This window comes from Tympanuchus pallidicinctus, unplaced genomic scaffold (genome assembly GCF_026119805.1).
Source record: "Tympanuchus pallidicinctus isolate F22 unplaced genomic scaffold, pur_lepc_1.0 scaffold4, whole genome shotgun sequence".
NCBI classification, from domain to species: Eukaryota; Metazoa; Chordata; class Aves; order Galliformes; family Phasianidae; genus Tympanuchus; species Tympanuchus pallidicinctus.
In genome coordinates this window covers 4206457-4231668 of record NW_026294758.1, presented here as the reverse complement: position 1 = coordinate 4231668, position 25212 = coordinate 4206457, and the positions used below count along the sequence as shown (strand labels likewise).

The 25212-nt window shown below is 40.9% G+C and overlaps 1 protein-coding gene across 6 annotated transcripts in view; it reads right to left on the bottom strand.

Annotated features, from left to right (window-relative positions):
• Positions 1 to 6448, bottom strand: part of PTBP3 (polypyrimidine tract binding protein 3) — a 48679-nt gene extending 42231 nt beyond the window's left edge. For 2 of the 6 annotated variants that reach the window (XM_052700818.1, XM_052700823.1), the window contains exon 1: positions 6000 to 6109. The gene's annotated coding sequence lies outside the window, so the exon portion shown is untranslated. Of the gene's footprint in view, positions 1 to 29; positions 109 to 721; positions 806 to 5999; positions 6110 to 6132; positions 6253 to 6329 lie in introns of those variants that run through there. The other 4 variants (XM_052700819.1, XM_052700820.1, XM_052700821.1 and 1 more) reach the window with 4 other exon arrangements.
• Positions 6449 to 25212: the final 18764 nt, after the last annotated feature.

The window sequence follows — 25212 nt, the reverse complement described above, 5'->3', positions numbered from 1 at the left end:
AAGGCACATACTAATATGACGACTAGTACCATGATAAAGAGCTCCTCCAAGAGAACGCTGTTCACAACAGTCCGAAGAATGCTTGTCACAAGTATGGATTAACAACATCTATTTTATACAAAGGGAAAAAAAAAAAAAAAAAAAAAAAAAGGATGATAAATCCTGTGGCTGCAAAATAAAACTCACGAACTAAAAATTCCCAAGGAATCACAATCTTGTTCCTTAGTGATTCTACAGCACTATTTACATTGCCACTGTCTCATCCTTCGGCAGATGGATGAACAGAAAACAAAGTATTTCAGGCGATTCTGCAGACGAGACTTAGCAAGGAAGAACTACTTTCAAGTTACTTTTACACTTTTTAAGTACTCAAATTTATTTCCATGTATATTTTTCTATTTTTGGAAAAGAGAGCCATTATACGTATAAAAACTCTATTTCAATAAACTGAATAATATATGTCATTGAATAAAGTGGTGTCATTCAAATAGAAAGGATCAGCCTGGAGTAACTGATCTACCAAACACTTCTAGACTAATGGTGAATAAGACAACTCCATTTCTAAAGCAACAGGTAGCTGCTTTTCATCCAGGAAAAACAAACAAAACCCATAACTAATACATAAATAGAATTATAGATACCAGTTTATTTTGTTTATCAGGAAGCAATGTATATTTTCACTGACTCTCTGTTACGGCACAAGCTAAACAGTGTTACAGACCTATAAGACTGGGCAACATCTGCATCTTTTCGGTGTATATCTTCAGTTACTCTTTGGCACCCTTTCCCTATAAATATTTGGTTCTTCAGAGCAGAAGAGGAGGAAAAAAAAAAAAAAAAAAAAAAAAAAAAAAAACACTTAAAAAGACACAAAAAAAAAATTTAAGAGAATACCTGCATTCATACTTATCTTCTGAAATTGCCCAACTCTATACGGAGAGCAAGCTTCTGTGTACCTCTACCGACTCTACCAATTGTATAGAAAGATTGTCAGCATTGACAGAAGCCAAATGAAAGGTTAACAAATAATGTACTTTTGAAGCTTCCATGGAGGAAGTTTCATACTAAACTTTCTACCATATCCAGTGCATTATACTGTGCAATGAATAACTTGAAAACAAAATAAACAAAGAAACCCTACAGATTCCAGTCTGTTGGTGTTTTGGGAAAGGACAGGTAACTGAACCAAGAGGGAATGAACAGATGTAAAGCTAGAGTAATTCTTCTGGTAACAAAAGATTTGAATGAGTATCTTGTCTGCATACATAAAGCAAGAAAAAGAAATTATAGAGACTGGAAAATAGAGGGAAGTAAAGTGACATTAAAAAAAGTAAGAAAACATATGCATTATAGTAAAATGAAAAAATGAACAACAAAAAATCCCAGAGAAATGAAACAAGAAAGAAAATCCTCATCAAGCCAAGAAAAGTCTGGTAGGAAAATAAGACCGCTGAAAATCAAGAGGGGTTATGTACAGCTTACAGATTGCACTAAGTCACCTGGCATGCATCTCAAATGCTGTATTCATTTAATTTGCAGTGATCTTTGGGTCACTGTGGCAACATGCATTTAACGCTGACTGGCAAACTGCATTCTAAGTGTTTCTAGTGTACAACATGTTCTGGTTAAGAGTTCGAAGGTGTATGTCAGTCTGCTGTCTGATAATGAATGAAGCTTAATTCACATGCTTATTCAAAAGGAGCCCTAGAAAAACATCATCTCTCTGACATCTGCATAAACATTCTTCAAATCCTCCATGCTTTTCAGAAGTACTGAGTCTAGGAGTGACACAGAAAGCAAGAATCAAAGTTGAAGCAATGCTCTCTATCAAATCACTGCAAGATACAGGAGAACAAATCAGCAGCAGCCTGGTCTTGGTTATAGAGAGAAATTGCTCTGCGTACTTTTCACATGCTATTGTACACGTAGCAACCATGCCCCCTAAAGTCAAGAAAAGGGTTACCAAGTCCCTGATTTCCCCACGTTGTCTGATCCCAAACCAGAAGAAATCCTAAGATTTGATTTCTGCCTGTTGAGTTGTCTGTGGATCACCCTTGTTTCCATGGTAAAAGCAATCTAACTCCCAAGGGCTGTTTGTTTACAGTGATAAAATCCCAGCGGGGATTACTGAGTGAGCATCTGGTGGGGTCAACCATATGACTAGAATGTATGTAAGAAAGCAGTATATTGATTCCTATGCTTCTGGTACGCACTTTTGAGAAAGTATGTCTTCGCCTAGACTTCAAATGCCGCTATAATACACATGTCTCTTATGGAATAACATCACCATGTTATACTATCTGTAGCGTGGTGTGATTAGGAAAGTTAATTGCAGAGATAGTGGTCAGATCGTTGAATCATACAAGCGTTCATCCCATCGGCTATCACCGGAAATTCGGGGTGCGGTTTCCTGGTCACTTTATGCTGATCTAAGGCTGAAGTGTGAGGAGCCAGCCAGACTGTCCCCCACCCACCTACATTCACAGCTTTCCCTGAAGCTATCAGCACTGTGGCAGCACGGTACCTGAACAATTTACCATGTGGCTCACACACACAAATACTTCACCATTATGCAGGTACAGAAATGAGCTGCTGAGGATGGTGCTGCACTTCTAGCAACTGTCCTGTTACAACAGCTTTAGCTAAATGGCAAACAGCAATAGCAGGGAAGATTGCTACCGACAGAAACAGTCAAAACACTTTTTCCTTTTCATCTATCCACTTGCAACAGTGTCAAAAATGTTGCCTTCCACTGCAACGTAAAAGTTGCATCCACAGATTTGATAAGACAAACTCCGTTTCCACATACTGAAATGGAAAAAGTCTCAAACACAAAGCTCATGCAGTACAAAAAGAAATTTAAAATACACATGAATGATGGTCAACATCAGAAAAACTGAAAGCAAAAGTGACACTCCATGAAACACTGTTCCCTATCAGAGCTACAGACTTACTTTCATTATAGAGCTAAGTCCCACCTTCACATTCTGATACAACCGGGTTTAATAAGCAAGACAATCTACACACGCTTATGTTTGCCACTTAGTACTTCCAGAGGCAATCAGCTAGCATGGCATTCCTGCAGTGGGAACATTTGTGAACAGCCCGTGGTGAAAGTCTGCATACTCCATTGCTGATCTCCCCCCAGGGCACCAGAAGTTTTCTTGACTGTAGATGAAATAATTTAAACAATATTTTGGAACTGGTAAAGAAATTGTGGGTGATTTAGAATTTGCTATTTTCATGTTTCTGATTCCAGACAAGTCATACTTCCAATTATATCAGATGTTGCTAGTAAGCAAGTTTATCCAGTGAACAGCGTTCTCATGTGGAGTGATGTTTTCACCCGATATTTGCTCAGTATGAACATCTTTCCTGAACATATAACTCAAACTGCATTAGAATCAGATATCAACAGAGGAGTTATATTAGAATTATAAACCCTACATTTTCCTATCATATGAAAAATACATAATGTAAATCTCGTAAATATTTGTGAACTCTAGGGATAATCCCATACATGCATCTCTTTAAAAGTTTGAACATAGAATCATAGAATTGCTCAGGTTGGAAAAGACCTTAAAGATCACCAAATCCAACATCAACTTCCAGAATTCAGAAGCCTTGTAAAACATAGAGGTTTGGTCTGACAATAGAGTGGATGAATTGAACTGGCAAATAGACATTCAGTTTCAGTATTTGCTGCTATTCCTGACTTTTTCCCCTAACTAAAACACAAGAGTCAGTATCTTCACTTAAAGAATATATATGTGCACACAAGGTCTGCCATCAACAGTCAATTGAAAATTACAGCTTATATCATTGCTAATGGCTTTCAAGTTAATCACCTTAACTTGGATCACATTTACCTCCAAATGCAATAATATTAAACAGAGCCAATTGCTTTGCCATAAAAAGGGAAAATTTTCATTTAATCACAGAACAAGCCAAGCTGGAAGGGACCCACAAGAACCATCGAGTCCAATCCAATCTCTGACTCCACACAAGACTATCTAAAACCGAAACCCTGTGCTTGAGAGCGGTGCCCAAACGCTCCCGCAGCTCCAGCAGCTCAGGGCCGTGCCCGCTGCCCTGGGGAGCTGTGCCATGCCCACTGCCCTCTGGGGCACAGCCTTACCCTGACCCCCCGACCATCCCCTAGCACTGCTCCATGTCGTTCCCTCTGTCACTGTCACAGAGCAGAGCTTATTGCTCATAGGCAGCTCATTGCCATGAGGCACCCCCTCAGCTCCTCTGCTCTGAGCAAAACCAGGGGCCGCAGCTGTTCCGTGCACCTCTTGTTCTCCAGACCCTTCCCCATCTTTGTCTTCAGACTCTCTGATAGTCTGATGTCCTCACACCAGCACCCAGCCTGCATGCAGTGCTGGAGGTGAGGCCACACAGCACAGAGTGGAGGGGACAAGCCCTCTTCTCACCCCAGGGCAAGCTGGCCTTTCGGCATGGTGCTGACTCACATTCAGCTTGCTGCTGGAGAGAAGCTTCCTGATCTAAACAAAAACATTTCCTCTTTGTTTAACTTCATGCATTCTGATCCCCACTAGAATTAAGTTTTGTATTCAAACTATCCTCTGCATCTAACAGGACACAACTACTCCCCATAAGTAATATCCACTGGTTCCAAAGAAATACAATGTTATTCTATCACCCTGCTTATTCTGAAAAGTATTTAACAACTAAAATACAATACAGATTTTATTATTACTGGGTTTTTTTGTTTGTTTGTTTTTAATAAATTATTCGTTGTAGAGCACTTTTAATTCCAGTGCCTCAGCAGCTTGTGTTTTAACTGCCTGATAGTTTGCACATCCTGCAATCAGAAAACCCTCAGCACCTTTCAACAAAAAGCCAGCTCATTCAAGCACCCTGCAGACCATGCCTTCCTGCAGTGCCAAGGCTGCATCTCACAAACCACAGCATAAAACTCGTGGTTTTCATCCAAACCTGCATCACTCCCAAAACACCTGAGAACCTCTGTCTAGGAAAAATTCTTTCAAAGAGCTCCACTGATCCGCCTGTAACGCATCCTCAGACTTCACCTTTCTCTCACTCTCAGTGTGGTACTAAGTCTCTAAGTCTCCTTCTGAAGTTTCTCAAAAGCTAGTTTTGAAACAAAGGTGAAAAAAAGCGGATCGCACTGAACATACACTTCGTTTTTTCAAGTATCTTCCAAAAAGATACCTACACCATCTTCCTTACACCATTTTCTCCTGGATTCATCAGCACTTACTCAAGAGCACTGCCCTCAATCTGCCTCCCTATCACAGCTTCCACCCCAACCGCGCTGAAAGGCATCCGAGAAAGGCTGCACTGCCACCAGTCTTGAGGGAGAAAGGAGAGAAGGAAGCTCCCTGAATCTCTGCGTCAGAGTACGTGGATCCCGGGAGCAGTTCGGCTGCTCCAGGTCACACTGTGAACTTAGCGTTGGTGACACCTACACCTCACACAAAGGCAGATGTACTGCCCTGAGTGATCGCTTTCACGCATAAGGAGACAGCACAGAACGGCCCGCTTTTACCTGACACAACTTACGTCAAGCATAGTTTCTTGGGACAGTCAAATTTCTCAGCGCGCTGAGAAAAGCACCGGGCAAAGAAAAAAAAAAAAAAAAAAAGCCCGAAAAAAAAGAAATCACTCACAGCCGCGTTCGTACCTAAGCAACGAGCAAAGCTGACAGCACGCATCACCGCTCCACTTTATTACCTAGTCCTGAAACTCCGGCAGGACCCGCGGCAAAGCCCGGCCCCGCGCACGGCGGTGCTCGCGGAGGAGCGGAGCGCCGCGCTGCCCGGCCCCGCGCACGGTACGGCTCAGCACTGCCCGCCCGCGGCACGCACCCACCGCGCCCGGCCGCCGCTCCAGGAAAAGGGAAGGGAAATAAAGCAGCGTCTCAGCGCCGGAGGGAAGTCAGGCACCGGCATCGCAACGCGACACCGCCGCCGAGCCGACTAGGGAGAGGCAAGAAAGAGAAAGAGACGAACCGGGAGAGCAGCAAGCGATCGGCGCGCCGCCAGCCGACTCCGTCCTGCCGGGCACCTGGCGGGGCGGCGGGCGGCAATATCCCCACGCCGGGCCCGGCCCCTCGCGAGCACCGCCCCCCCGCCCGGCTCCCACCTTTCGCCTCCCCCGGGCGGGGGCCGTCCTCCGGTCCCCTCTCCCCTCCCCCGAAGTGGGAGGAGGGAGGCGAGGCGAGGCCGCTCCCCGCCCCGCCCCAGGTGAAGCCCCCCGAGGATCGCCAGCCCCCGGGATCGAGTGCCGCGGCACCTCGCCGCCGCTCCGTCGCGGCGCCCGCTCCACCAGCGGGGACTCACCCGTCCATTGCGCAATCGGGGGGCGCGGGGCCGGCAGAGAGCTGCTGCCGGTGGGCGTGGAGAGGGGCGCGGCCCCCGCTGCCTTCCCGCCCCTCCGGGCCCGCCGCTGTTGCGCAGGCGCGCTGAGGGAGCCTCAACCGGTCCTCTCTGCGCGTGCGCACTGGGCTGTTACCGCGGGGACGGTCTTTGCCTCCCGGTGCAGCTGGCTGCGTGGTGAGCGGGCGAGCCGCTGCAGGGCCGTTTGGAGAAAGAGGGGAGACCCTCGGCTGAGGTGCCGTTCCCTCAGCTGGTGGCGTTTCGCCGCGCTATTCCTCGTTCTGGGCGCTGAAGAAATACGCCAGAAGGGTCCCGGTCACAAGGTGGTTCCTGGCGCGGCCAGAGCCCTGCGCTTCCCACAGCCGGCAGCGGGGCGTGGAGGCCGTGCTGTGCTCCCATAGAGCTCTTTGTCCCGTGTGTCCCCGCAGAAGTGCGCGTGCTGCGGAGGCTGCTCGCATCTCTCTTGGTGTGAGTGACAGAAGGAGGGACCGCTTCAGTGCAAACCTTGAGTGTGGTGTCAGTGCCTACCTGACAGGCTCGGTGCCCTTACAGCATGAATACTCTTACACAAAGTGGGGAAAAAGCTTTCATTGTTTCACATTCAGTGCCTCACGCAGACAAAATGTGTGACACTATCGTTTATGGGGAGCAATGGGATTTGCTAAATATTTGCATCTCCTGGAGTTCATGCAGTGCAAGAAGCAGCCCGTCACTGAGGCTTCTGGTCTGCAACCCTTTCTCGTTAAGTGATGACAGAGCACTGGGGGAGTGAGCTGTGAGCACTTCCTCAGAAGCGATGCCTGTGTCCTGTCACCTGCACCCGCTGCGGGACGAGAAGCTGCAAGGAATTTGACCTGGCTCCTGCCCACAACAAAGAGTGCCCAAGAGAGTGGGTGCTTTGGAGATGGTGGAATGTATATGCCAAAGTTTTGGTCTGGGTTTGATTAACAGCTGTAGGCTGAGAGTCTTGTCAATCTTGGCGATAGAGCGTGTCCAGAGAAGGGCAGAAAAGTTGTGAAGGATCTGGAACACAAGTCCTATGGGGAGTCAAGGTTGGTTATTAGAAAAAATTTCTTCTCAGAAGGAGTGGTGTGTTATTGAAAAAAGCTGCCCAGGCACGTGGTGAAGTCACTGTCCGTAGAGGTTTTTGAGAAACATGTGCATGTGGCACTTAGGGACATGGTTTGTGGGCATGGTGGGGTTGAGTTGATGGCTGGACTTGATGAGAAGTCTTTTCCAACCTTAACGATTTTATGATTCCATAAATAGGATGATTTCTTTTATTCATTTGAAAGCTATGAAATCTACAGTGGCAAGACCCATCATCCCTTTTCTGCTTTTTGTACTCAAAGCATGGTTGTACATTGTAAGCACAACTGCTAGTGTGACCAGCCTATACACAATGTTATGTATGAACTGACCTTTTCAAAAAACAAAACAAACTTATTTTTTAAGCTAGATTTGTCCTCTAATGCAAGGCACAAAGTGGATCTCTGTGCTGATTTTCTCCTTAGGATGAAGGATGGATTGATAAGGCAGGAAGCAAGAGTAAGTCACTTATAGAAAGGGGGAAGTTTGATGTGAGTCTCCCAAATTTTTCTGGTTTGAAAGTACAGCTTCATAAGTACTTCAAACTCATCTGAATTCACTAACCTGGGAAAAGGTGTAATCTCAAGTGGAAATCAAAAGAAAGTTTTATATGCTTTCCAACTTAGACTAGATTTTGTTTAACTGCCTTCTAGTGAAAGCAAAACAGTGTACATTGCAAAATGCATCGAAAGGACAAACCATTGATACAAACTACAGTCCAAAACCACCATGGTTTCCACAGTTTCACTCTTCCATGAACAAAACGTTCAATACTATTGCTACTTCAGAAAGCTGAATGTACTAGATCAGGCAGCAAAGTCCATATAATCTTAAGCTATTTTTTTAAATTGGTCTAACTATGGGTGAAAAGAAATACAATAGGGTTGGTTTTTTTTTCAGTTCAGTTCAAATAAGAATTTAAAGAATTTTAGAGAATTAAAACTCAATTAGATGTTGCCTGTGGAAGAAATGAGGATATGAATGTGTTATTTGTTTTAGTTGGTCATTTTTCCAAATTCTTGAAAACAGATTTTTTTAACAATATAGAAATGTTTAAAAACTTGCTTTTCAATTTCCCCGTGAAATACAGGAGCAAGATAAACTATGGCCATCGAAAAAAAGGGAAAAGAACAACCTGCCCAGCGTAATGACTATTAAGGTAAGATTAGAAGTACTTTGATGAACATGCATTTGAAGAAATGAATATTACTCATACAGATCAAAATCTGTAACATCTGAATCATTTGGGATGATAAAAGAACACAGAGATAGATTCTAGTATGTATATTAAGAGTATTTGTTTATACACATTGGAATTACAAGCGTGGTCAATATATCAGAATGTGTTAGTGTGTACACATTAGAATGTGCTTATGTTTTATAACATACATATATATCAGCAATTGTTTACACATATATATTTCAGTGTTACATGGTCAATTTTGAGAGATCTTCTCTATGGAAGTCAGGCTGTGAAAAATGCCCTGCTGTTTAATTCCTTGGCACACGTTACAAGTGAAATACACAATGTAATTTGGAAATATTACGAGTGTTCTCTTGTAATTGATCTCTACACCATAAAAAAAGAAATGAATGTGTTTCACCAGTAATTATCTAGACCGTGCTGCCATTGACAAATGCTTTTTAATTCATTTCCAGCTGCTGTTCGCAATGCCAATAGAAATTTTAATAGGTTGCTATGATATAAAAAGAAAATAAACCCTTTGTGATAAGACATGTGAGCTGGTTTATCACATGCAGGGAACAAAAGAAAGGAAGAAAAAATTAAACATTCTCATCATGGAAAGGAAGAAGAAAAAGGGAGAGGGAGAGAGATGCAAAAAGGATGTGAAAGGAAACACTTCTAGGAAGTAAGATTAGGCACTAGGAGTTGTTTCTACCCTCTCTTGGCTGCTTTCACTGGTATGTTTTCTTGTTTTTTCTATTTGTTCAGCAATTTTACTCATCCTTTTCTTTCCTGCTTGCTTCCTTGACCGGTCATATCTGTTATTTTCCTGTTCCTGTAAATTGCACTCTTCCTGATGAATGTCAAATTCATATTTATTGTAACTTCAGGGAAGTTGGTGGAATTATGCTGTCTACAAATAAGGAGTGAGTGATGATGTTGAATGGATATACTGTTTTTCATCTGACTCTCTTATAAACACATATAAACTGGATAATGGTCTTGTTTACATTAAAGTGTATAGTGTAATTTAGTTAAATAGAACTTCTAGCAATGGCAGCAGTCTGTATGCATAGATCCAATTATAGCATCAAAGCCTGAGTGTGCAATAGCTATTCTACTCAGTATGTGAATATGATTAGATAGATAAAGTCAGTTAATGTAATGTCAACAACCTATGTTTACCTATTTTCAGCAGCACAGTGTTTTATGGATAATAATTGTCTTTGAAGTTATTTATATCAAATTAAAACAAACAAACTAACTAGTGCCTTGCATATTTTATCTTACTCATATCTTATTAATAAGGCCAAAAGGAATATCAATAATACTTGCTTACAACATCCCTAGTAAACAGAACTTTCGTGTTCTTTAGCTATATATTTTGGAACTAATTGCATGAAACTCTCCTTGATTTAAGCCCACCAATTTAAAAGGTTTTCTTTTATGATACTGAACACCTTTCTTTTCTGATTAGTTCAGTTTTTAATGTTTGCCACAAAATCACTGTATAGTCTTCAGGTAATAGTTCTCATATGCTGTAGCCAAGAAGAGAACATAATATATAAACTGACTCAGTACCAAAATTAGACATAAAACTCTTGGTTCCAAATATCTTTCTTCTCTGTGTCTCACCTGACATGACAGCTTACATTTGCGTGTTTTCATTTATTCATGTGTAAGTCAGAAATTGTATTTACTTCATAACAGAGAAATTAATGACTATCTCAGAAAGAATATGCTTAACTTTATCAGTGATGAGCAATTCAGCATTACCTTTACTCTTTTCTTGCCACACTACTTAGTAAAAAGTATGAGTTTTGTCTCTTTTCTAACATTTACTGTTAAGTCATTTTAAGCAATACACACAATTATGGTCAAATGTTGGCTTTCATAGTTATCTTCTGAACAGTAGTCTCATCACAGAAGATTAGTAGTTTACACATCTTTGCTACATTTCTGATTGTGCTAACCAGGTGTGTCAAGTGAGTGCTGAATCAGTTCTAACTCATATGAACACACTCATTACTATATGGTTTTAAGATTTTGGGTGTTTTACATTTATTTGTTTTTGGCAGCTAAACCTACGTTAAATGCATGCAGTGAGAAAACATCCCATTCTCCATTTGGTTTAGATTCTATTTACCTAAAATAATTTCTTGCATCATTGTCTTTCATGAAATTCTCATACTAAACTTTTTCAGTTCTCTGTATAGTGCTGTATGTACTCAGATATGGTGTTTCTTTAAGTTCAGTACAACTTCTATTGGGATTTTCCTTGTTTAATTTGTTAGGGGAAAATAAATAAATAGTTTTATTACCCATGACTAGGACACATAGTTTGCTCTTAACTGGCAATGCATGAACTTTACCAAAAAACAGTGATTCAAGAAGCAGTAGTCACAGTTAAGCCTGACAACTTGTTGTAATTTGTTATGCCCTCTGTTGTTTTAACCCAACTACTTATTAAGGTCATTCCTCAAACTCAGTTTAAAAAAGTAACCTCCTTCTCTGCTTTCTGCGGGGGTCAGTCCTGATGGCCAAAGCGAAGATAATAATTTTCAGCAATGCAGACAGCAGACATATGGAGAAAGTAGCCATGAACTTAAACCTACCAACCTTGACATCACTTTCAATGGCCGTATGGCTGTTTGCTTCTGGTTGTGTCCACCAGCCCTGCAGTACATTGCATTACAAGCTGCATCTCTGAGTTTGGCTGGATTCTGGGGAGATGTTGAGCAAAGCACTTCATCCAAGTGAACTAATTATGCTGGATGGACCCAAGTGGCAATTAGATGTTGTGGTCTACGTTCCTGCCCTTTACACAGGAGACTGATGCAGTACAGAAACTGGGTACAGAATCTTAGCAGGCTCTTACTGACTGCACAAAAAGGAAAAATGTTTTTTTCCAGGCTATTAAAAGCTGTGTTTATCAGAATGCCAAATTTAAGACAGGCTGGAATGCCTTTGTGTGGCCATGGTTTAAAAGGATTTTAACTTTATTATTTCCTGAGAGATGAACTCGACATATTTCTGTTCAGCTAGCAAGTGTAAAGAATAAATGTGTTGAACTATACATACTATTGCAATAGTTGCATATTAGGTTTCTACTGAGGAATTCAATTAAAACTGCTTCACAAGAAAGTCTGAAATATACTCATGTAGAAAATGATTTTCTAGTTAGGATTTGATCGCCAATCTGTTTTGGTTCATATCCTGTTTTCAATGTGGAACCAGACAGTAGTGAACTTAAACAGCATTTGTTGACAACTGGCAAAGTAGAATTTGTATATCTCATGGAATTGCTAAGAGACCAAAGCAACTAAATCATGCGTGATGAAAACAATGTAGCTAACTTATGAGCTGTAAGTGCAGTGCAGTGCAGATACTGAGTCCTGAACTGCTGGAATGCTCTAGCAAGATCTGAGTCGCAGAGGACAAAATATCATGTGAAGACAATAAGAGATGATTTTTGCAGGTCCAAGTGTGCACTAGGAAATCACAGAATCACAGAACTGTAGGGGTTGGAAGGGACCTCCAGAGATCATCGAGTCCAACCCCCTGCCAAAGCAGGTTCCCTACAGCAGGTCGCACAGGTCGGCATCCAGGCAGGTCTTGAACATCTCCAGAGAAGGAGACTCCACCACCTCCCTGGGCAGCCTGTTCCAGTGCTCCGTCACCTCACTGTAAAGAAGTTCCTTTGCACATTGGTGCAGAACTTCCTATGCTGCAGTTTCCGGCCGTTTCCCCTTGTCCTGTCTCCACTCACCACTGAAAACAGTCTGGCCTCGCCATTCTGCCCCCCACACCTCAGATATTTATAGACCTGGATCAGGTCCCCTCTCAGTCTCCTTTTCTCAAGGCTGAACAAACCCAGATCACTCAGCCTTTCTCCATAGCAGAGATGCTCCAGGCCCTTCTCCATCTTTGTGGCCCTCTGCTGGACTCTTTCCAAGAGATCCCTGTCTGTTTTGTACTGGGGAGCCCAGAACTGGACGCAGTGCTCCAGATGAGGTCTTACCAGGGCAGAGTAGGGGAGTACGTGACAGATACATGATAGATAAATGGCACGTGATAGATAGCAGTAGCAGAAAGAATTATCATTTGTATTTGTTGTTACCAAAGGTTAATCTCTGAAGCAAGGTCTAGCAAGCTTGGATATATAAAATTATGCTAGAAAATTAGCATGTTAGTAGAACCACCTGGAGCTGCAAAATTCCACCTCCCAGAGCAATAAATAAATTCTGTTATTAAAGTAAGCATTAAGCATTGGACAGTTCGTGAGGAACCTTTGGAATGTCACCCCAAATCCAGTTTTAACTCAGAAGGAGCTATTTTAATCACATAGGTCAGGAGAAAGGTGGGAGGCTTAGACGAAATGTGAGACTTGTTGTTTCACCTTTGTAGATAACTAGTTTTCTTTGCTGATAAAATAGAACTAAACAGAAACTGCTGCACCTGCCTGTTCTCAGATAATCCTCATCTTATGAGAAAAATAAAATTGTCCATGATCCATCTAGTGAGTATGGCAGCAGAGATCTCATTCTTAGTCATTTTTGCTGCCCTTCTCTCAGGAATCAACAAGCATGAATCTTGGGTGTACATGTAATGAGTCACTGCAAATCTAGTGGCTGTTCTGTAGATGCATGTAAGATTGTGGCCTGCTCTCAATCTAATTTAGAATATATACCTCAAAATGGTCAGCAAATATCATCCAGTGTTTCTCATTACATTTTTATTGTGCTGTTGGGGCGAAACATTCTTTTTTTCACAAGTATGTGAGTTTCCTTTATTAAAAAAAAAACCTCCAAACCCTCTGAATAACACCAAACTTCTATTTCATATAGTCTGTTTTATTTCTTCTTTATGCATTTCTTCAGTGATGCATTTTGGCATTGTGATTTACTTCACATTTAACAGTACTAACTGCCACAATACAACATGCGAGAATATCTTGATGCTTTAGTAACTCTGATAATACTAATTAAACTTCTAACATTGAAAACCATTTGGCCTAGGGTTTCTTAGTTGATTTGATAGTTGACCAAAGAGAAACGTATTTTTTTCTTGTTGTTTTGTGTATGTTGTTATTATTATTATTATCCTGTCTTACCAGTTTTAGCTGTCCACTTTTCAGCACAGGGAATTATTTATCATACTTACATCTTGATGTTCTGTGACCAAGAGTTCTGATGCAGGACCTATTCAGATTGGTAAAGGTACAAGTAAATTGTATGAAGGTTTGCCACTCAGTGTGCAAAGTGCTGTCCTCTCTCTTTTGTGTAGTTTTCCACAAAGTCATGCAGCCTTTTATAACTGAGGCCACCACTCTGCTAAATAATGGAGAAATTATAACATCTTTTCTAGAAAAAAGTCTTTGTACTTCTACTTACCAAGAGCTCTGCTCAAGTAGAATAGATTTTTTACCTCTTTGAATAGCCTTTTTGTTACAGGTTAACATAACATGTGTAGTAGATTCATTACCATCTCTATTGCCTTTCTATTCCAAATTACATAATAGTACTCTGTAGCAGATAGCTTATATGCTTATTTATAATGCATTTGGAAGTGCTGAGGAAGCAAAACTTCCGAGATGGTCAGTTAGCTGTTAATTGTTGTATTGGAATCATTACCTTGCATATGATTACTACACAGTAACTTCTTTCTCCATAAAAAAAAATTTTCTCAATATTCTTTCAGATCTACATGGAGGCTTGCAGTATTCTGTTCCATTGGTGGACCAAACTTTCAATGAGTAATTATCTAGTAAATTGAAACACATCTTTACTGTAAAGCTCTAGCATGCTTATGTTTCCCTTTTCTTACTATGAGATTTTTTGTGTCTGTGTTGTCCCCATACAGTCTTTGATGGATCTCGTGTCCCATCATTCTTATGACTCATTTCTTTTACATATGTTTTTTGTTAGTTGGTTGTCTTACTAGATGCCACAGTGTGATTTTAGAGTTCACTCCCAAATTGTGCTTTATAAACTATAATTTCCAGCTCTGCTGAATTTCTTTAATAACAGATGGACAAGCATTATCTTACCTGAACTTTGTAAGTAACCAAATGAACCAATATGCACATTAGTGGATGAAAAGTCTTAGCTATGGGAACATCTGCTAAATGTTAGATATCTGGACATCTGGAATAAGAAACATCTGTAACTGCACAATGTTGCTTTTTACATGCAATATCTATCTATTACTTGGCTACTCTTCTGCAGACATTTGGAATTATTTGGAACCAAATGCTGTTTTGGTGATTGTTGAAGAGTTCACACTGACATTTACTTGTCTATGGTGATGATGTGTGGCCACAAACAGTTTTGAGTGGGTGTACAGTTTCTGAGAGTGCACTCAAAAAGACATTTTTCCACTTGCACTTGTGTGGATCTAAAAAGACTTCAGATTCAAGCCTTAGCCAGCTACCCAAAAACTGGTTCAACTGCTGCACAATGCAATTTTTTGAGTATTTGTATCTTTTATTGAATCATGCTCCAAATGTCTGTGTAATGCTCAAGAACAGAGACCACGACTGGTAATTTTATGCCCAGTCTTTTGCTTCTTCCATTGGAAGAGCATTTAATTGCTGCTGGTAATAGTTGCTGCTGATAACTGCTAGAGTTTAACCTAGAGCTTTGGTCCTAGGCTTTATCCAGTACACTAAACTGAACAGTTTAGAATTTTCAGTTAAATTCTGTAATTTGATTTCTTTTAGTAGCTGTCAAATGAACAGTAAAATTACAAAAGAAGAGAGATGGAGTGCTTTTGCTTTCCAGGCACAAGTTGAAAATAATACAAAAGAGGTACTTCCCTTCTTAAAGTAAATTGCTTCTGTCAGCTCCATTGAAGTCCAGTCATAAGAAGTCTTAACCTTACAGAGCTGGAAAGAAGTTGACAATCTGGCAGGGGAAAAATTGTCCAACACAGACTTGGCACTTGTTTTAGGAAAGTGCTTTTCCACTTCTCTAGTTCTTCCTTAATCATTCAGTTATCTCCCCGTGAGTTGTGAGGAATGACAAATCAACTCTGACTGTGCTGCTGCGGGGAAATCTTCCCATGGACAGTGACAGAAATTAAAGCCATAGAAACACAGAATCTTCATGATTGCCAAGTCTAACCATCAGTCTGGCCTACAAAGTCTCATCTCTAAACCAAGTCCCTTAGCATCATGTCTGCACATCTCTTGAATATCTCTGGTAATGGAAGATTGCCACTTCCTGTTCCAATGCTTGACACCCGCTCTTTGAAGAAGTGCTTCCTGATATCCAGCCTAAATCTGTCCTGCTGCAACTTAAGGCTGTTTCTTCACATCCTATCACTTGACAGCTGAGAGAAGACGGGTGCATTCACTGATTTTTTGCAACTTTTTTTTCAGTTAGTTGTAGAGAGCAATGAGATCTCCCTTCAGCCATCTCTTCTCCAGACCAAACAACTCCATTTCCCTCAGCCACTCCTAATATATGTTGCTTTCTAGTCCCTTCACCAGCTTTGTTGCTCTTCTCTGCACCCAACTAAGCAACTCAGTGTCCTTGTAGTAAGTGGCCCAAAACTGAGCACAGCACTTCAGGTGCAGCCTCACCAGTACAGAGGGACAATCACCTCACCGGATCTACTGACTATGCAATTTCTGATACAAGCCAGGAGCCATTGGTTTTCTCAGCCACCTAGGCACACTGCTGGCACATGTTCACCTGAGTGTCAATTAACACTTCCAGGCCTTTGTTGCCTGGAGAGCTTTTCTGCTGTTCTTTCCTGAGCCTGTAATTCTGCATGGAGTTGTAGTGACCTAACTGCAGGATCCAGAACTGAGCCCTGTTGGATGTCATATGGTTGGACTTAATTCATCGATCCAAACTGCCCAGATTCCACTACAGAGCTTCTCTACTCTCAAGCAAATGAATACAGCTGCCCAACTTGGTGTTATCTGTATACTTACTGAGAGTGCTCTGAACCCTCTTGTTCAGATCGTTGCTTGATTGACTCAGTCTTATTATACTAGAGGTACAAAGTCTTACAACTCTTAAGACAGGCTAGTAAAAGGCCATTTTCTCTTTTTTGATTTTCACTTCTGCTTCTTTCAGAAAACTGTATGAAGATTGAGAAACTTAGTTCAAGCAGTTGCACTCATGTCTCCACATGTTTATTTTAGTATTTCTTGGTGCTCTTTCTTCCTGAAAGCTCAGAGTAGGAAAATCTTGTGAGCAGGTATGTTCCATTATTTTTAAATACACATATAATTTGACCACACGAAATCTTAACATTATAAGCATGATCTGTAGCAAACTTCATTTTGTCTTTTGCTTTCTGAAGGAAGTATGTAGTACAAAGCAGTGGCTTATTGTATTCTGCTGTAGATACAAACTGAATTTATATAATTCACTGGGTGGCAGTCATTTTAGTCCACCTTCTTGTCAAGGCAGTACTTTGAGCACCGATGCCCAATTCTGCAGGACTTTTGCACAGACTCAAGGGTTGTATCCAAATTCTGTGAAGGACTTGGTCAAAATTAAAAGCATTCATTTCTGAGCTGAGGGTATTTTACTAGATCTTCATATGTGTTTAGTGGCATATTTCTGGTATCAAACTGTGTTTTCACAGCTTTAATAGAAGATATAGTCAGTTGTAGCAGTGATTCATTTTATTGTTTTTGAGAAGTCTGTAAGGGGCATTGTGTCAGAACCAAGTTAATTGACCACATACTTATATTTTTTGTAAACATGCCTAAGAAATACCTGGTATGCTTAGAGAGCATCCCTACTGCTGTTGTCTTTCACAAGGCTTGTACTTATGAGTCCTCTAAAATATAAATCCAGTAAGTGCACTCATTCAGAAGTAGGAGCCCAGTCGCAGATACAATGAGGGTAGTCTACAACAGATTCACAGCTCATCCAAAATTGGTCATTTGTTGCTGCCCACCCACTCACTTAAACACAATAGAAGAGCAAGCTTCACACACACTCACACAGAATCTGTTTTTAAAAGTTAGTATTTTCATGCCTTGTGTTCTACAGGTGAAATTCAATTTTCACTGTATTCTGTCAGTCTTACTGATCTCAGTGGAACCTCCAACATGTGTTATGTGAACAGGACTGAACCTGTAGCTTGCCTCTGTTTCTTTGTGTATGAAATTAATTCAAGCAGATGGAAGTGTCAAAATAGTCTGTGCTTCACCTCCCCATGGAAGACTGCTGAGCAAAGTCAAAAATTATGTGTAGTGAGTACCCTTGTTGATTCCTGCTAATATGACCTTGATGCAGAACAGAAACAAGAGTGCCTTGATGCAAATTCTTACTCCTCCTGTTTTGTCTAACTCTCGCTGACTTCCCAGAAGGGAACTGGACCAGTTTTAGTAATATCTTGTAGCAGAACTCTGTAGACAAGTCTCTCTTCCTTTGCCAGAGGTGTGTACAGTGAAATTGTTCAGTGTGTGTTTCCAGTGCTGGTACTGTTTGGAATTTTTTTTACAGACGTTGTAGGAATGCTTTGAATAAAGCTGTTGAAGCTCAGTTATCTGCATGAAAAGTGCTAGGATTGTTCTTGGGAATGGTGGTCTGTACTGATCCTCCAACATGACATTGAAAGTATTCTTATCCTTACAAAATGCACTGTCACTAAGGGATGAAAGGGTGAAAACTTCTGCTTCTTTGCTGTGTCCTTCAGCTATCTCTGTCTTCCTTTCAATAAAAAACTGAATGTCTCTATCTCTTGGACAAAGAGATAGGGTGAGTAGAAACAAAACTGGGTAATGGTTCTCACTGTTAATTCAAAATCTAAATTAGGCTCCAAAACACAAGATTTAAACAGAGATTTAGGAGGCAAAAGTAGTTGAAACATGAAATTGAGGGAGGAATATTACTATATTATTATACATACTATACAAAACAGTATACTATGAACAGATATGCAGGATGACGCTCCATTCTTTCTAGATATCAGAATTACAAACAGAAAGTGACAGAAAATAAGTTGTGAGATGAAAAAGCCTTCTCCTGGTTACAGCAAAATGTGGGGGGGTGTACACTTTTAGTTTCCTGATGTCTTTCTCAGGTGGCTGGAGATATACTCAGCCTCCAGCATGCTCCTTAACAGTTCACTGGGTGTGGGCACCAATAACTACCTGGTGCGTACCCTGCTGTGGCTTATTTCTGTAATCAGTTGTGTGGAGCAGTTGGCAGAAGACAGCAGCCCTGATGACTGTTTCCTGTACAAACCCTTTGAAGATGCTGGCCTTCTCTTCAAGCTCTGTAAAACTTGTTTTTGCAACAGGTGGTGCCGTGGTTTTTCCTTTCTTTTTAGTAGCCCACACCTTGTAGGCTATCTTGAATGCCAACTTTTCATAGTCTCACTGAAACAGAGATACCCATTTGTACTTGCTTTGAAATACCAATACCCTTCTACTGATATAATAAGTGCTGAAATCTAGTCACTCCTTTAGTGCTTTTTTTCATGCTTTCTGAATATTCCTTCTGTCTTGCTCATTTCCCAGCCTCTTGTCAATATCCATCCTTAGTACAGAAACAGCTAATTGCAGCTTTCTGAAAAAAAGTAACATGGAGAGCCACACTATTAGCACTAGATGTAGTATTTTGTGTATAGTCTGGTCTGTGAAAACAGTAATGTGTAATCATATAGAAGAATGTTATGTAGAAGTAAGAGTACTTCATTTTTAAAGACACTGGAAAATAAAAATAAAAATAAAAAACAAGTTTTCTGCTTGACACGGGTGATTTAGCCTTGTCTGCAGCTAGCCCTGCCATATGATATTAAGGAAGGATGTAGCTGGAGTATTTTTAATTAATCTTTTTGCTCACATCGGCCCTTTAGTTCTTTGTATGACTATGTATGTGAATGTAAAAGGGGAGAGGCTGAATCTTATTGATGTTGATGTTATTTAGTGAATGTTTTCTTTTTGTTCAGCTTTGTTTTCATGGTAGATATACTCACTGCTAATTTATTGCAGCCTTATTAAAAAGCTTTGCTTTGAAGATTAAGATGATAGTTTCACCATGGCTTTTTGTTTTGTTTGATATTGGTTTTGCTGGCTTTCTTAAAAACAAAAATGTCTAAAAGGTGTACCATCAGTGAGACATTAAACAGAAATAGGAAATTACATTTGACACTTGACTTAGTCAAACATTTTTCTAGCCATCTGCATTTTGGTCTGCTGTTATAATCAGTGTTCTCCATTTATCAAACTATTTTGAGATGTGGTACAATGAAGGTTATGGGCTAAATATTGCTCTTACCATTTTCTCTTCTTTTAAGTTTGATATATACCTAATGTAGTCTGCAGAATCTACAACATGAGTACAATGCACCAGCCTCACCACTGCTTCAGTGCAGAAATGTAATTAAAATAAAAATAGCCACATGTCAAGACTTCCTGTTATTTAGATATGATCAACATTGAAAAAGTTTTGCATGTATGATACAGATTAAGAAAGAACCTGGAAAAATTTATTAACCTCTTTGCTGGACATAACTCCATTAAACACAGACAAAAACATGAAAAAATAATCCTTTTGCCAGTACATAATTCTGGCTAACTGAGAATAATGGAAGGATCATCATCAGTATCTAGCATGCAAGCTGGAAGAGACTTGCTCACTTAGCTGTGTCAGTAGAAGCCTGCATTGCCTTTACAAAGAAAACCACTGCATACCTGAAATTACCATTTTAGTTTAGTTGCAGTAGGAAAAGTAATATAACAGAGAATGGGTACAGGTTCATATTTGGTGTATTTACTTAATGGTAGCTCTTCCAGTCTAGCAGAGCTGGCATATCTTCAAGGAAGCTTTCCTCAGGGCACAAGAGCTCTCCCATCCGCAGGTGTAGGAAGTCGGGAAAGGAAGGCACAGGACCAGCATGGCTGAACCAGGACCTGGGAGTCAAACTGAAGAGCAAGAAGAACATGCACAGGCAGTGGAAACAGGGACAGGTACCATGGGAAGAGTATGAGGAAACTGCTAGGCAATCTAGGGATGGCATCAGAAAAGCCAAGGCCCAGCTTGAACTGAGCTTGACAAGCGATGAGAAGAACAAGAAAAGCTTTTACAGGTAGCTCAACCAGAAAAGGAAAGCCCAGAGGTGTGTCACAGCCCTCCCAGTGAGTAACAGAGGCAAGCGGGAAACAATAGACAGGAAAAGGCTGAAGTACTCAATAACTTTTTTTTTTTTTTTTTTGTCTTGGTCTTTTCTGATAACTGCTCATCACAAAGCCCTCAAATGTTTGGTTTGGAAGGAGGGGATTGGTGAAGCAATGTCACTCCTGCTGTAAGCAAAGGTCAGCTTCATGACCACCTGAGGAACCCAAATATCCACATGTTTATGGATCCAGATGAAATGCATCCCAGAGTCCCAAGGGAACTAACTGATGTAGTTACCAAGCCATTCCTGATGCTTTTTGAAAAGTCATGCAATAAGCTAATGTCCCTGATGACTGGAAAAAGGCAGCATCTCATGCATTTTTAATATGGGTAAAAAAGATGACTCCTGAAACTACCAAAGTCCTGAAACTACTGTCAGTTACACCTCTGTGCCAGGGAATATCATGGAACAGATTCTCCTGGAAGCTATGCTAAGGCAGATGGAATACAGGGAGGTGATACAGGAGAACCACTATGGCTTCACCAAGAGCAAGTCATGCCTGACCATCATAATTACCTCCTATTATAGTGTAATTGCTTCAGTAGATAAGGGAATGATGTTGCCTATCTGGACATTAGTACGGCCTTTGACATGATACCCCACAATATTCTTCTCTCCAAATTGGAAAAATATGAATTTGATGGGTGGACTGTTTGATGGACAAAGAACTGTCTGCAGGATTGAATCTAGAGATTGGTGGTCAGTGGTTCAATGTTTGGATAGAGAATGGTGGCAGCTGATGTCCCATAGAGGTCTGTGCTGGGACTGATAATCTTTTATACTTTCATCAGTTACATTGACAGTCAGATTGAGTGCACCCTCAGCAAGTTTGCAAATGACACCAAGCTGTAGGGTGCAGCTGACACACTCGAGTGTCAAGGATGCCATACAGACATTGTGTATGCCATACATACACGCCTTGTCAGGCGTGAGCAGTGGGCCCAAGAGGACCTCATGAGGTTCAATAAATCCAAGTACAAAGTCTTGCACCTGGGCCAAGGCAGCCTCCACTACTGATACAGGGGATTAAGTGATTGAGCACAACCCTGGGTGTACTGGAGGATGGTAAGCTGGATGTGTGCCCTCTGCAGTCGAAAGATCCAATTGGATCCTGGGCTGCATTAAATGAAGCATAGTTAGCAGAACCAGAGAGGTGATCCTGCTCTGTGCAGGTGGGACTGGAGTACTGCATCCAGATGTGAAGTCCTCAGCGCAGGAGAGACATGGACCTGATGGAGCGAGGGCCACAAAAATGATCCAGGAGATAGAACAGCTCGCCTATGAGAACAGGATGGGACGTCTGGGACTGTTCAGCGTGGAGAAGAGAAGGCTGTAAGGTTCCTGATAGTGGCCTTTCAGTGTCTAAAGGGGAGCTACAGGAAAGAAGTGGACAGACTCTTTATTAGGGTCTCCTGTGAGAGAAGAAGGGAAATGGCTTCAAACTTGAAAAGAGTAGACTGAGGTTTAGATAGAAGAAAAAAATCATTTACAGTGAGAATGGTGAGGCATTGGAACAGGTTGTCCAGGGACATGGCTGATGCCCCAGCCCTGGAGACTTTCAAGGCCAGGCTGGACCAGGCTCTGAGCAACCTGATCTAGCTGTGCATGTCCCTGTTCATTGCAGGGGAGTTGGACTAGAAGACCTTTAAAGGTCTCTTCCAACTATGAGGATTCTATGACTCTGTGATTCTGTGATCAAAAACTCAAGAAAGATACCTAAGGTGGAGCTGTTCTTCATATCTCTCCAACTGAGAGAAAAGAATGCAATGTGGGATCATATGAAAGGCCTTGCAGAAGTCCACGTAGATGATACCAGTTCTTCCTTTGTTGACCGATCACTCTAGTGTAGAAGGCCACCTGACTGGTCAAGCACAATCTATTCTTAGTGGCTTAGATCACTTTCTCTTTTCACATGTCCCTCAACATAGATTGTAGGATGATGAGTGATCTTCCCAGGTATAGATATGAGGCTCAGTGACCTGTAATTTCCAGGTCTTCTTTTCTACACTTCTTTAAAAAGGGAGCAGTGTTTCCTTTTTGTGATATTTCCACATGCAAATGAGTGCAGATAATAATGCCACGCTGAAAAGTGTTTGAGTTTATGAAATGATCTTTATGCATTTAGTTTTCCTTCTTGAAATGAAAGCAATAATGAGTTTAGAAACAATGAGCATTTTGTCCATCATCTTTTATACCCACAAGGGCTGTGAGTGTTCCTGAAGTTTTCAGTTCCTCATCTTCTAGGAAAGAGTTTTTCCACTAGCAATGGATACTGGAAGATCCCAGGCAGAGCCAGACTCTGCCTGAATTTCAGAATCCAAATCTCAAGAGAGAATTCTGTAGAAAAATGAACAGCAGTCCAGAGCGGATGTGCAGAAACCTGGAGTCAGAGGTGTCTGATCAGTCATGAAGGTGACACTGACTAAGAGTGGTGAATGGTGGTGTTGGCAGGTGCTGTCGCCGTTGACGTACTTGTCAAGTCCCATCTCACAGCTAGACCCCTGTGGGCAGTGCTTTGCGCCTGCACAGTGTCTGACTGAAATCACTGCATAGCCTCAGGCAGACTTCTGTTATAATAATAACCACTGGAGCCTCTGGATACAGGCTCCGTTGCCTTAATGAGTAGTAACGTTTTATAATCCTTTAGCATCAACTAGGTAACAAAGAAAACACTTTTCCCAGCTTCTCCTGGGTTTAGGGGTTTGTTGTATTTATTTTCTCCTTGTCCTAGATTAGTTTTAACACCCATTTTATCACCCGTATTTGCAGACAGATTTCTTTTAATCCAAGCAAGCGCAGAAACCCTATGATAGTGAGATAGTATTATAGTATTACAAAGCATTGATTTTATAAAATCATAGAATCATAGAACAGCTTAGGTTGGAAAAGACCTTAAAGATCATCAAGTCCAAACACAACCTAACCATATTGCCCCAACTCTAACAATCTTCTGCTAAATCATGTCCCTGAGCACCACATCCTTACATACTAGTTTTCGTTTTGACTTTAATGGGGATGCTGACTGGTATTTGTGTAGGGTTCTCCTGTTCTGTTCTGATCCTGCACATCTCACAGTGCATGGTTGTTGGGGGGTTTTTTTGTGTTTTTTTTTTGTTCATTTGTAGTAGTAAGTATTTATCCATAAAGAATATTCATAGATTTGAGTTGTTGCTCAAGCCTTAGCATCACAGCTCTCTTCTTTTGCTTCATTTCACAGGGATTTTTTTATTAACTGACTCTTTTTATCCCCAAAATAAGTTATTTTATCTTATATTTGACAGAGTCCTGCTTGTATTTGGTATTATCTCACCATGCTGGGGTGTCCTTAGGCTTTTTCTAACAAGCAAAATTCTTTATTTTCCCTTGAATTTCTCTTTCCTTGAATTTCTTATCAGATCTTCTTTCAACTTCCTTGGTTATACTCATTCTGGGTTTATTTTTTTTTTAATGTTCAGTTAATCATTGCAGTCAGCTTAGGACCTTTTCTCACAGTTTTCCTTTGACTTGTTTGTTAGAATACCACATAATTCAGAAGACAGTCATTCTGATTCCTGGCACATTTCCCTTCTCTTCCCTTTGATCTATAAAATAACTGCTCTGCAAGCTGACCTGTCAAGCAATTCCTTATAAATAAAATGTGCATTTCCCAAGACAGGTTCTTTCATGGATCAGGAGGCTAAAGATATTGGTCTTGCCTAGTAGAAGGTTTTCCAATCTGCGTTTTCTCTGGAATTGTGGTTGGAGGAGATGACATCCTCATAGATTTGCAACAGCAGGAAACATTTGGCTGATGAACTAGTGTTTTACATATTGCTTTGAAGATGTTTCTTCACTCTTAATTAGATGCATCTCTTTGTAAGGAAACCTCCTCTTCTAGTAAGCTATTGTTCAGCTTCTGCAGGAGTGCCTCATGATCCTGCAACTCTGGGCACTACACACAGAAGTGTGTGCCTCTGTGTGTGGCTTTGCTGTGTTTTCTTTTGCAGTATCTTGTTCCAACTCACTTCTAGGAAAATATGGAACTGGTACAGTGACTCCTTCCAGTTCTCTGCCAGATCCTATCCCATGCTAAGGCAATTAGGTTTATTTGCTTCAGCTTTGCGTGCTAAGAATGAAATTAGACAAGATATTTCAGTGACAAATCTTATATTGGCCTGTACTTTGTTGGATGCAGTTGCTAATAGAAACACTGATTGATTTGCACAATAATAAGATCACTTATGATGACTTTTCAGCATATTCCTGATATGCTAATTGCTTTCAAAAAAGAAAAATATTCACTTTTGGGAGTGTACTTCATGATAGTAATTGCCAAGAGGATGACAGCCTACAGAGTCACTGTCTTTGCCATACTTTCTATCAAAGACCCTAAATGACTGCAAAACACTCAGCATTTATTATCCACTTTCTGCACTGAAA